Here is an 11,725-nt window from a genome sequence, read left to right on the forward strand (position 1 = left end):
GTCCTGATGCCTCTGAGCCTGGCTCCCTCAGGGCAAGAGCAGGGCATGGAGGTGCCAGGGCTGTTTGGGCACAAGGGCCATGGGACAGAGAGCAGTGGACCCCCAGAAGCAGACCTTGCTTCTGGAGCAACTCCAGCCCCTCGCTCTGTCCTAGTGCCCCTCCAGCCCACCAGTTCCACCACAGGGTGAGGGGACAGTTTGCAGGGCAGAGCTTCCAGCCAGGCAGGGCCACCCTGTCACCTGGCACGCAATGAGGCTTGAGGAGGAGGCAGAGCGGGTGTCTGGTCCCAGCCCTGCTGTGATCTGCATCCCGCTGCCACTTCCTTTCCCAGGGATGGCTCCTTGGAAATAAGCAGCTCTGTCCTGTGCCCTCACACTTCTCCTCTGGCTTACTCTTAAACGAAGAGTTTGTCACTGACTTCTCATCGCCAGACACGCTGTGTGCGGGAGAGTGCAGCTGTAATGGCCCCAGTCAGCAGTACAAATAAATGGCCCGAAACACGATACCTGAGAGCTTCCGGGGGTAAAAGAATTTCTAAGGAGAGGTTTTATTTTCCCCTTGGAGCCCCAGTCTCTTGTGGTCTGGTCCAACACAAAGGCTGTCCTGAATTTCCCATCTCACTTTCTCTCCTCACAGCTGGTAAGTTGGTCTATGCCTTGGGGCACCCTCTCCCCTGTGCTGGCACCTCAGCACACTGGGCTGAGCTGGTGGGAGGTCACCCAGCCTCCCCAGGCTCACAGCATCCCTGGGACACTGGGTTCCAGTGCAGCCTCCCGGCCCCTGGTTGTGGTTCTGGGGGTGGTGACACACATTTGTCAGTGAATTAAACTGGGGCAGCCGCAGCCGTAGGCTGCTCTCAGCCAACCTCCACTACCTGCCTGGTGCTGGGGGGCGGGGGGGCAGGTGCTCCCTCGAGCTGTGTTGAGTGACACCAAGCAGGAGAGGGGGTGCTCAGCCCTGCCCTGGGCCACCCTCCTGGGACCTGCCCCCTGGAATGAGTGTGGGGGTCTCAGAGACCTGCCAAAGAGCCAGGGCTATGCAGCTGGCTCCCCGCAATCCCCTCTCTGTTCCCACAAACCCTGACTTGCCAGCAAGGAAAGGGTCCTGGCTCCACATGGTGTATCATTAACCCAGAACTGAGCCATTAATGGCCCTGCTCTCCCAAGTCCCCAACATTGTAAATCAGCCTTGCCTATAACTTCCTTCTCCCCTGCTACAGTTTAAGCCTGTGGCTTCCTGTCCTAATTAACTGGTGAGGTTAATTGGCCCCCAGCCTCTTTACACATCCAAGGCTCTCTGAGGGGTGGGTCACTGCGTCCCCTGCTCATGCACTCACCCCCGGACCCTTCCCCTTGCCACCAGCTCTCCCGAGAGCACCAGGGACATGCAGGCCTGCTCACACTACTGCTGAGGGCAGCTGCCTGCCTGTCCCAGCTCCTGTGAGCTGTTTTTTGACTCCCTGACCCTTGCCTGCAGGCTTGGCGTGGGTGCCCACCACCCATCTGGTACCCCATCCCTGTCCTCATCCTCGTTCCTATCCCCATCCCCATCCTCACCCTCATTCTCATCCTTATCCTTGTCCTGTCTCTGTTTCTATTCCCATCCCTATTCCTGAATCCACCCTCATTCCCATCCCTGTAACTGTCCCTGTCCCAATTGCCCCATCCACTTTCCCATCCCTTTTCCTGTCCCCATTCTCATTCCTATCCCTACCGTTGTCAACATCCCCATTCCTCTTCCCATTCCCACCCCTATCCCTGTCTCCACTCCTGTCCCCATTCTCCCCTCCCTCCCCATCTCCTCTCCTCCCTGGCCCTGCTGTGCGGCAGTGCTGGAGGCTGCAGGTTGCACCCGGATGCCTCGGCACAGCCCGTGCCAGCTTCGTGCTCCGGCCATCTGTCCCTGCCTGCCGTCTCACGCCTCCTCCTCAGGGCCAGGGGTCCCTGGCTCGCCCGCCCCAGGCAGTGGATACCAGCAGGCACCAGGGTGGGTGTTCCCAGGGAGAACAGGCAGCAGGTGGGTGTTCCTGGTGAGGAGGACAATGCCAGGAGGGAGCCTAGCAATGCTGGCAGCTGAGCACTGAGGAGATGCCTGGACCAGGTTTAGCGGCCCCACTGTGCCAGTCTGGGGACTGACCCACTGCGACACACCCCAGGGAGTCTGCAGGGACCCTAGGACTGGCTCAGGGGACCCTCCCTGGCACCCTGGACTGGGGGCTTGATGCGGGGAGCCCCTGTGCCAGCTCCTCGCTGCCAGGCAGTCGGGCAGTGCTGCCTTCCCTGCCAGGCTGGCAGACATCGCCTGCAGTGTCCTGCTGCTGGGAGAGCCATTCCTGCTTTTTATAACCGTGCTGATGTTCCCCAGCTGCCAGTCCCATGCCAGCCAGCCTGCTCTGCCTGCATATGCCTGCCTGCCCACCCCTGCCTGCCCACCCTGCCTGCCCAGCACTGCCTGCCAGTCCCAGGGCAGCCCTGGGGGCCGTGTCCGGGCAGGAGCAGGCAGAGGGGGCGGCAGGGGTCGGGGGGCTGCAGGGCCCGTCTGACCTGCACAGCTGCATAGCTTGTCTCCAGCTATTAAACAAACTCCATCTCTCCTCCCTCCTCCCGGTCCCCTTCCCGCCTGCCAGATGCTGCTTAACCCTCTGTTGCCCCGCTCCTCACCCAGGAGCTACTGGGAAGTGGGATCTGCCCCTGGCTGAGCCTGGGGACAGGGAGATTTGCCTCACAGGATCGACCCCCCCTGTACTGCCAGTGTCCCCCAAGCTGGCTGGGTAGTGGGGGTGGCCTTCCAGGGTGCCTGCTTCCCCCAGCGTGCCTGCTCCCTTTGCTCACTGCTGAGAATGGCGCAACTTGGTGCATGGAGAGAGCAGCGCCACAGCCTCACGATTCCATCCAGGCTCAGCCCAGCAATGCCGTGAGGACAGGCTCCATGCTCGGAAGGTCCCAGGGCAGTCCCCACACCACAGCTCTCAGAGACACCAGCTTTGTATGCAACCCTGAGCAGCTGCCAGCCCAGGAACTGCTGCTGGGGATGCAAGGAAGGAGCAGGATTTGCCTCTTCAGCCTGACCTGGGCCCTCTGGAAGGGTTGACCTGGTGATGCCATGCTCTGCCGTCACTATCCTAGGACACCGTGGAGAGGACAGACCCTGCCTGGCCCCTCAGGACCTTCCTCATTGCCCTCTGCCTCCCACGCTCCCGCCCGCAGATGTTTGGGATAGCTGGGCCTTTGCTGCTCCAGCCCCAGTGACAAATGCTTTTCTGAGCAGGGTTTATTATTATAAGAGCTCGGAGGTGGCTCCGGCCAACTTTCCGCCTGGGATCAAGCCAGCAGCTGCAGGGCACCCTTTGGTACAGCTACCCAGGGGATGAGATGTCCCCACCCTTGGCCCCCCCGTGTGCCAAGGGGCTGGGGAGCAACCCCCTGGCACCCCATGGCAGCAGCGTGTGGGCACCAGGAGCCCAGGACAAGCCCCAGTCCCAGGCAGGGGATGAAGCTGCATGCTGCATCCTTCAGCAGGCAGCACTGGGAGGGGAGGGGTTTGGCAAGAGCCCCCCCAAGTCCCCCACTGCTTCTCCCCTGCTCCGCTCCCCGGCCGGGCTGTTGTGGGCTGGAGTGCGGCAGGCTTGGTGATCGATGGCCGAGGCACGGGCTTGCCAAGCCCTGCGTGTTTGGAAGGCGCCGTGTTTGTCTTGGCAGGAGTGGGGATGTCATCTCCTCCGCCTCGCACCGTGACGAGCTGGGAAAACCAACGGGGGGTTGCACGAGTGCGGGTGCCTGAGCGGGTCCCCTGGGAGCAGTGGAGGGGTCTGACCCAGATGGCAGCGATGCTCCTGGCCCAGCGAGGAGAGAGGACAAGCAGAGGGACCTAGTGAGTGCAGCAAGGGTGATGTGGGGCTGAGCCAAGCCTAATGTCCCCTGGCAGAGTGGGTTTGGCCACCCAGATGGGCCCTCCACCTGGAGATGCCATCAGGCAGAGCTGCCCCCAGCCCCTGCACCAGCACTGGCCCCAGGGTCACCAATCCCTGCGTGTTGCAGGTGGGGAAACTGAGGCAGGAGAGCAGCACCACCTGGCAGCAGGTGCCACGGAGCAGGAGGCTGAGGAGCCAGGAGCAAGAGGGGCATCAGACAAAGCAGAAATTCTTGGGCAGAGGACAGCCTGTCTGCAGCTCTTACAGGAAGGGGGTGCGGTGAGGACACGAACAGTCGTGCCAGATCGATGCCCAACCCAGCAATGACGGCAAACACGTTTGAAGTGCGGCTCTTGCCGATGATGGTGAGGCTCTTGGTGGATCGATAGCTGCCTGCAAAGGCGGGGGCAGATCCTGCAATCCCCAGGAAGAGTGGGAGCCCATGAGAGAGGGGAGACAGGTACCCTGGTCCTGTCTGCAGCGGGAGGTGCTGGTAGGCACAGGGCTTGAGAGAGGTTGAGCCTCATAAAACGGGAATTGTCGGATTCAGTGCTGCCCCTCGGACTGGGGTATTTTACTCCCCAGCTGCACCCAGGAGGTTTGGGACAATGGTGCCAGCACACCAGCCCTGCTATGCCTGACCATGGGGACTCGTCCTACCCTGCCCCTGTGCTGGTTTCGAAGCTGGCGGTATGAGCAGGACATCCCCGCCAGCTGTGGTTTGGATGGCAGCACCAAGGTCATCTATCCTGTCAGCTCTCCATGCTCCAGAGAAAGGAGCCACCACTCACCCTTCCATCGGGGGCAGCCCCATCTTGTCCATCTCTTCCCCCTGGCCCCATAAGCACATCCCCAGGCTCTGCAGCAGTAGGAGCATCATGGTGTGCCCAACCAGGACTGAGCACCCCCAGTGCCCTCTGGCCCACAGGCATGCAGGGGACCATGGCATGGTGGGGGCTGCATCTGTGTGACCCCACATGTTGGCATGGAAGTGGGCAGAAGCTAATGGAAATCAGACCTCAGACGACGGGCCAGGCTCCCCCCTGTGCCTGGGGAGTGCTGCTGGGGCACAGGGATGTGTCACAGCATGTGATTGTCCCATGGGGCTTGGCCACATACCCATCAATACCGAATTTAAGAATATTGGTGATTTTGGAAAAATATAAGATCCTGTCCCGGCTCCATAGGAAAGATTGGGACAGGGCTGGGACCACCCGCCCCCAAAACACAGGGAGGTGCTTGATGTCATCTGTAGGAGAGGGAGAATCAGATAACTAAACACTTTTACAATAACCTCCCAATTTTCTGGGGCTACCAAGGGCTTTCAAGAGCCTGAGAAGGCAGCATGGGCAGAGGGTGGGAACCAGCAGCTCTGCGGCACAGCGCCGATGAGCCGGCGTGCCACGGAAGTGGGTCAGTGGTACAGCCGTGGGCATCGGCGGTCACGGAGGAGCTGGAGAGGACAGGGCGGTGGCAGCCGGAATGGCTCAAGGGCTGGAAGAAACTGGGACATCTCCGTGCACGTGGGTCCTTCCAGAGAAGCTGGCCTGGGAGCTGGATCAGTGTGTGCGGAGAAAATAGCACCAGGAAATTGGAGAGGATTTTTGGCTAGGGGACTTGATGATCACTCAGCTCCAAGATCCCTCACCAGCATATGTCCAGGGACGGCTGCTTCACCCCGGGCGAGGACTGGCGGGTGCTGGCCGCAGCCCCATGCCCAGCCCAGCCACCCCCAGCACCCCCTGGGTGGAGAAAGGACACTCACCCAGCAGGAAGCCAGAGCCCAGACTGCATTTGCAGTGGGAATACTGGTGGAAGGGTTCCCCATGGAGACTGGGGGAACTGGGGTAGTCCGCCCCTGGTTCATGAGGCCGTTCTGCCCTTAGATCTCCCCCTCCTAGAAGCACAAACCACCTCTCCCCTTCCCGGCAAAAATCTTGTTGAAAAGATGCTCCTGCTCCCGGGTCGCCGTGGCAACCGGCAGGCGTGACAAGGGAGGGATGCAGGATCCGACCCCCATCCTCTCCCTGCCCCAGACCACTTCTCAGCACCTCTGCAGCCCCATTGCCCCAGGGCTGGCTCCTTGCCTGGGGCTGCCCCAGCGAGCGAGGCCCAGGCAGCCGATGCCAATGCCCATGCTGATGCTGATGCCGGCACGTGCCTCGCTGGGGAAGCTGCTTCCCTGCCTTGTCCTTCACCATCATCCCTCCCCAGCTGCCACCTGAACTTCAAAGCCACCAAAGGCCACATGGCCTGCAGCATCTTCTCCACATCCCTTCCAGGGCGGAGAAGATGCTTTGAAAGCCCCTGGTCCTTCTCCCCTCCTCTGCAGGGTAATTTCCATTTTTTTCAAAACCCCACAAAAAAGGAGCCTTTTTCCTCTTTGTTTCTCTTCTCTCTCTTTTTCCCCCCCCCCCTTGTCTTTGTCATCTAAAAATATGCAACCCACCAGGGAGGGCGGGCGGGGGAGCTGCTGCCGCGGCAAAGGTTAGCACCAGTCCGGGGCGGGACAGGCTGCCAGAGGGGGATGCAGATGGTCCCCATCACCTTTTTGGGGGGGTTCTGCCCCAGGAGATGCGTGTTTGCCTGGGCTGGGGCGTCAGAGCTTTGTCCCTGCCATGCCAAGGGTGTATGTGGGGCCAGGGGGGTCAGCGAGGTCTGGAGGCAGTGCCCACTCGGGACACGGGTGACACCCCGTGAAGGGGATGGATCCATATCCCGCTGTCCTGGCTTTTTGCCGTGGGGTCAGGAGATGCTCAGGGATGTCCAGCAGCCAGGGATGGGATGTCCAGGCAACTCCGGGGGGCGACCCCGCAGGGCAGGGATCAAAGCAGCCGAGGCTGGGGGCAGGCAGCAGGCAGGCAGCAGGCAGGCAGGGGGGCAGGCAGGCAGGGGGGCAGGCAGGCATCCCCAGGCTGGAGCGTGGGAGGGAGGTGGGCGGCCACAGCAGAGGAAGGATGTGATTTACCTAATATCCCGCCCTGCCAAAGAACTGCTGAAGGAGAAAAACAACCCCAGGGCTCATCATCTTGGGGAGATGTTGTCAGGGGCTGAGAGGCACCGAGTGGTGCCAAAGCGAGTGGGGAAATTAAATGCAGATGAATCACCTGGAGCAGGCAGCATCACCTGAACCACTAACCTGCCACAAACCCATAGAAAACACGATTCCCAGCTCCCAGAACTGCAATTTTAAGCCTCAACCAGCTTTGCAGGAAGGGCACGGGCCTCAAAACTGGCTTATTTCCACACACCCCCCTCAGCAAGGATGGGAATGGTTCAGCACAATGTCTCAGCACAGCGGTGATGACCAGCCACAGGCTTCCTGGCAGAGACGGTGACCAAGCAGTGGGATGCAGGAGCCTGGACCTGGGGCAGGACCGATCCTCGGGCATCCTGCATGGCTGCGAGCGGCTGCTTGGTGTGGGGAGGCAGGAGACAGCCTGGGAAGCTGCAGCAATGCCGAGAGCAGGGGAAACCCATGGTGGAGTCAAACCTGGTTGGGAGGCAGGAGGTAAATAGTAGGAACAAATTCCCTGTGTAGCCCCAGGGCAGCTGTGGGTCAGGACGTTGACTGGCGCCCTGGGATGGAGGCGAGAAGGAGTGGGGAGGTGACAGTGCTGCCGATGGCATGCAGCTATTTCGCTCCTTCCAAGCTAAAGCAGGAAGACACCAATGCAGAGGGGACTGGGCAGCACTGGAGGGTTTGGCCCCCTCCCCGTGGTGGCCTGAATGGCTAGGAGGGCGGAGAGGGCTGGGGACAACTGGCTGTCCCTGGCCGGGTGCTGGCAGCCCCCAGCCCCGCAGGGCAGCTCAGGGCATGAGGAGTGATTTATGGAGTGAGGGAACAACCCAGAGGAGGAGGCAGCAGCACTGGGGCACACATGGCAGGTGCTGATGGAGGGTAAAGGGCTGACAGAGCAGGCTGGGGGTGAGTTCCTGGTGGCTGGGCTAGAAATTCCTCAGCCTTCCCCAGAGCTCAGATTTACTCCCGCAGTGATGGAGATGGCCCCAGCAGGCAGGACGGGGCCTCGGGACACGTCTGTACTTGGGAAAGCATCCTGGTGCTCAGCCAGAGGGAGAGAGTGGGGTGCATCCCCATCTCCCAGGCATCCACCTCTCCTCCCCAGCGGAGATGTCTGTGAGGAGAGGTGCTTGGCATAGGGTAAACTGAGGCACAGCGGGGGCTGCCTCTCCCCATGGCCTGGGGGGTTCAGCCAAGGTTGGGACTTGGCCGCTCTGGGATTTGCAGCCGCAGCTTATCCTGGGAAGCTTCTACAAGGGCTGGTGGGACCATGGGGCTCTTCTGCTGCCTGACGGGCGGGCAGCTCCCGGCAGGGCACCGCCTGCGCTGGGTGTTTGGAGAGCCCGCTCTGCCTCCGCCGGACGGGGATCTGCCCACGGGAGCAAGGACATCCCGGCTCCTGCCCGCACAGCCCGGGCAGGTGGCATCGGGTATCGGCAGCTGCCAGCCGCCTTTCATCTCCGGCCAGGGGCTCGCTTTCCGTCACCTGCTGCCCTCCAGGCTCGGGGCCAAGAGAGCTGGGGCAGGGCTGATGTGCCAGACTTGGCCGCTCTGCCCGCACGTCCTCTGGCTGGAGGGGTGGGGGGGAGATGCCCAAGACGGGCTGTGGGTGCTAAAGCAGCATCCCACCCCATGCACCCCACACACCCTGCTCCCAGCTCCTTGGCTCAGTGTGGGCTGAGCTGGGATGGAGCCAGGCAAAGCCTCGGTCTAGAGGCAACGGCTCTGTGCACCTTCCCTGCAAGATTTCCCATCGCCCTTCGTTCCCGCAGTCAGCGGGAGCAGCAGGAGCTGGGGTGCAGGCAGGAGTTGCATGTGTTGGCTGGTGGGGAGGGAGTGTTGCTGGGACACGCATGGTCAGCAGTGTGTGTGTGTCTGGCATGTGTGTGCTTGTGTCAGCACATGCGTGTGCTCAGAAGCAAGTGCATCTGTGGGGAGATACATAAATATATACATATACATACATATAGATGTACATCTCCGAGCCGGTGTTGCACGCCTTTGAGACTGCAGCATCCCTTTGCTGCGGCGTTTCTCAGCGTGTGCAGCCTAATGAGCCGGCACAGCAGAGTTAATTGAGGGGACAGACAAGCGGAGATCGTCATTAAGGAAAGCACTGTGGCAGGTACTGGTGACAAGATGCTGCCTGTCCCCCCAGGCTGATGGCAGCCCCCGCGGGGGACAGTGACAGCCTGCGTCCCCAGAGAAGAAGGCTGAAGATGAGTGTCCCACGTGCTGGCAGCCTCGCCCAGAGCCGGCTCCATTAGCAAAGGCAGCCAGGGAGCAGGGATTGCTGTTGCCTGTGTGGGGGAATAAATCTGCCAGCCCTGGCAGGATGGGGCTGGCAGAGGGGTACCAAGCCCTGGACCTGTTAACTTGCCTATAGCCCTGCTTGCACCCCTCCACCAGGAACATGTTCCTGCTAGTGCACACTTGCACAGTGTGATGCTGGCCTGGCTGCCAAAGCTGCACCCTCAGCTCCCACCATTAGGTTCCAGAGTGAACACACAGCAGAGGGAACAGAACGCCAGCTCCCAGGAGCATGGTGAGCCTGCGCCAACAGCCTGTGAGGACAGGGAGCTCAGGGCTGGCAGATTCTCACTAGAGAGGCTCACAGAGCTGGAAAGGAGCCTTCACCGCCTCCATGGCCAGAGCTCCCACACTCTGCCTCCCTCTTCTGCTCTCTTCCTGGCCACGCTTCTCCCTGGGAGCCCACGTCCCCACAGGACGTGTCCGCAGACGCCCCTCAGATACCCAGCCCTTGCTATAAACATCTCCCTCCTGAGGGCTGGGAATGCATTGTTCTTTCTCTTCCAGTACGTGTTTACTCTGAAACCTAATGGTGGGGAAAGATTCTGTCTTGTGGGTAGGAAGGCATTCTGCTGGAGCAGCTTCTGCCCCTCTGCCTCCTTTGTCCCACAGCTGCAGCCCTGCCCAGCCTGCACCCCCTGCCATGGCCACCAGCACTGCAGGCAGAATGAAACCCTTCTGGAGTACATGTCCTCCTGGTCGGATTTGTGGGAGACAACGAGCTCATTCAGTAGCTGCAGGGCCACCATCAGGGGGACTGGAGTGTTTATGAGTTGATAACCTTATCGCAGACACATCCCTAATTAAGCTTGTTAGTTCTTTATGATAAACAACATATGTGCTGGGGCCAGGGGGCTCGGCGGGGCCACGTGCTCTCCAACAGCCCCTGGGGCAGCCCAGGCAGGAGAACAGGCAGCCCTGTGTTTGCGCCTGGCTCTCTCGCTCCTTCCTGAAAGGGACCTTCAGCCCCATGGCTTCCCTGACCCTTCAAACCCTAACATTAGTCTTGGTTTCCTCCTCTGCACAGGAGCAGGGCCAGCAGGAGGCCGGCTGGATTGCACAGACAGTGCTATGGGAACCTCCTCCTCCTCTTCTTCCTCCTCCCATGGGGAAGGCCACAGGGCAGCATGAGAGAGACCTACTGTCTGTTGAGGGCCTAAAGATGAAGGGATGGTGGAGAATAGCAGCTCTGTATTGTCCATCGGGAGAAACAGGGGAACTACAGCTCAACCTGCTGTTGGGTGGGTGACCCTCAGGGTTTCCATAGGGCCTGCCCCTCACCTTAGGGTGGTTCCTTCATCACTTGGCTGGTAGCCGGGGATATCCATCCATCCATCCATCCATCCATCCATCCATCCATCCATCCATCCATCCACCCATCCATCCACCCCCCCACCCACCCTTGCCTTCACCCATCCCTCAGTGCCATCCACCCACCCCACCACCCACCCTTGCCTCTACCCCTCCTTCTCCCAACACCTGTCTGCTCTCACAAGCTCAAGGTTCCCGTGATCTGCAGCCCCAATGCTCATTAGGTACCAGACCACGTCTCTGGGGCCAGGCCTACTAGTAGGGTGCAGGGAGGGCCCCCGCTTGCTCCCCCTCCTCTCAGCCCAAGCCAGCCCCGGCGTTTCTTATCTCTGAGATCCCACCTTGCTGGCGGAGGAGCAAAGCAGGACGCCGCATCCCTGGGGAACAGCAAGCCGAGCGATAACGAAATCACAGCGGCGAGGAGAAATTACCTTGCCTGAATTTTAAAAACTTCTCGCTGAGGTTGCCGTGGTAACTGAAAGGTGCATCACGTTGCTCTGACAACCCCGAAACAGCCAGGTTTTTGCCTGGCGGGCTCTGAAGCGGCAGGTTTTGGGGAGGGGGAGCCCAATGCGGTGGGGAACAGGTGGCCGATAGGATGCTCAGCCCCAAGCACCCCCCCAACAAAGATGTCCCCCTCCCCATAGCTGCCAGCTGCACCACCAGCCCACCCCACCACCATTTCTAACTTCTCCCCCTCTATCTCTGGTGGGAAGTGCTGAAGGAAGAGGACTAACGGGCTCCAAGCCCAACTGTGTGGTCCCCTAAGAAGGTGGCAGAGAGGTGGGACGGGCTCTGTGTTGGTCCACGCTGCTGTGGACATCCCTGGTACCACATGGGAGCTGCTGTGAGCCCTGGCAGACAACCTGGGCACCCTCCTGCACCCTGCTCTGGGGGGTTTGGGGACCCAGCATTGCTTTGGGCTCCAAGCCCCCAGGCAAGGGGCAGCAGCATTGTCCCAGCCCGGGTAAGTCACTGCCACGGAAATAAGCCCCATGGGGTTGAAAAATAGCAGGTGACTCACACAGAGCAAATGGTCCAAAATAGCCCCTCCGGAGCGCTCTTAAAATAAGTCTCCCTCCGGGGAGGTCCCGGCCACTGTGTCCTTGCCAGGACACAGCCGTGGCGTTGAGCCTGCCCGGCTGTTGCCGCCGTGGCCACTTCCCTCCCA

Source organism: Streptopelia decaocto (genome assembly GCF_964273445.1).
Source record: "Streptopelia decaocto genome assembly, chromosome: 8".
Lineage (NCBI taxonomy): Eukaryota > Metazoa > Chordata > Aves > Columbiformes > Columbidae > Streptopelia > Streptopelia decaocto.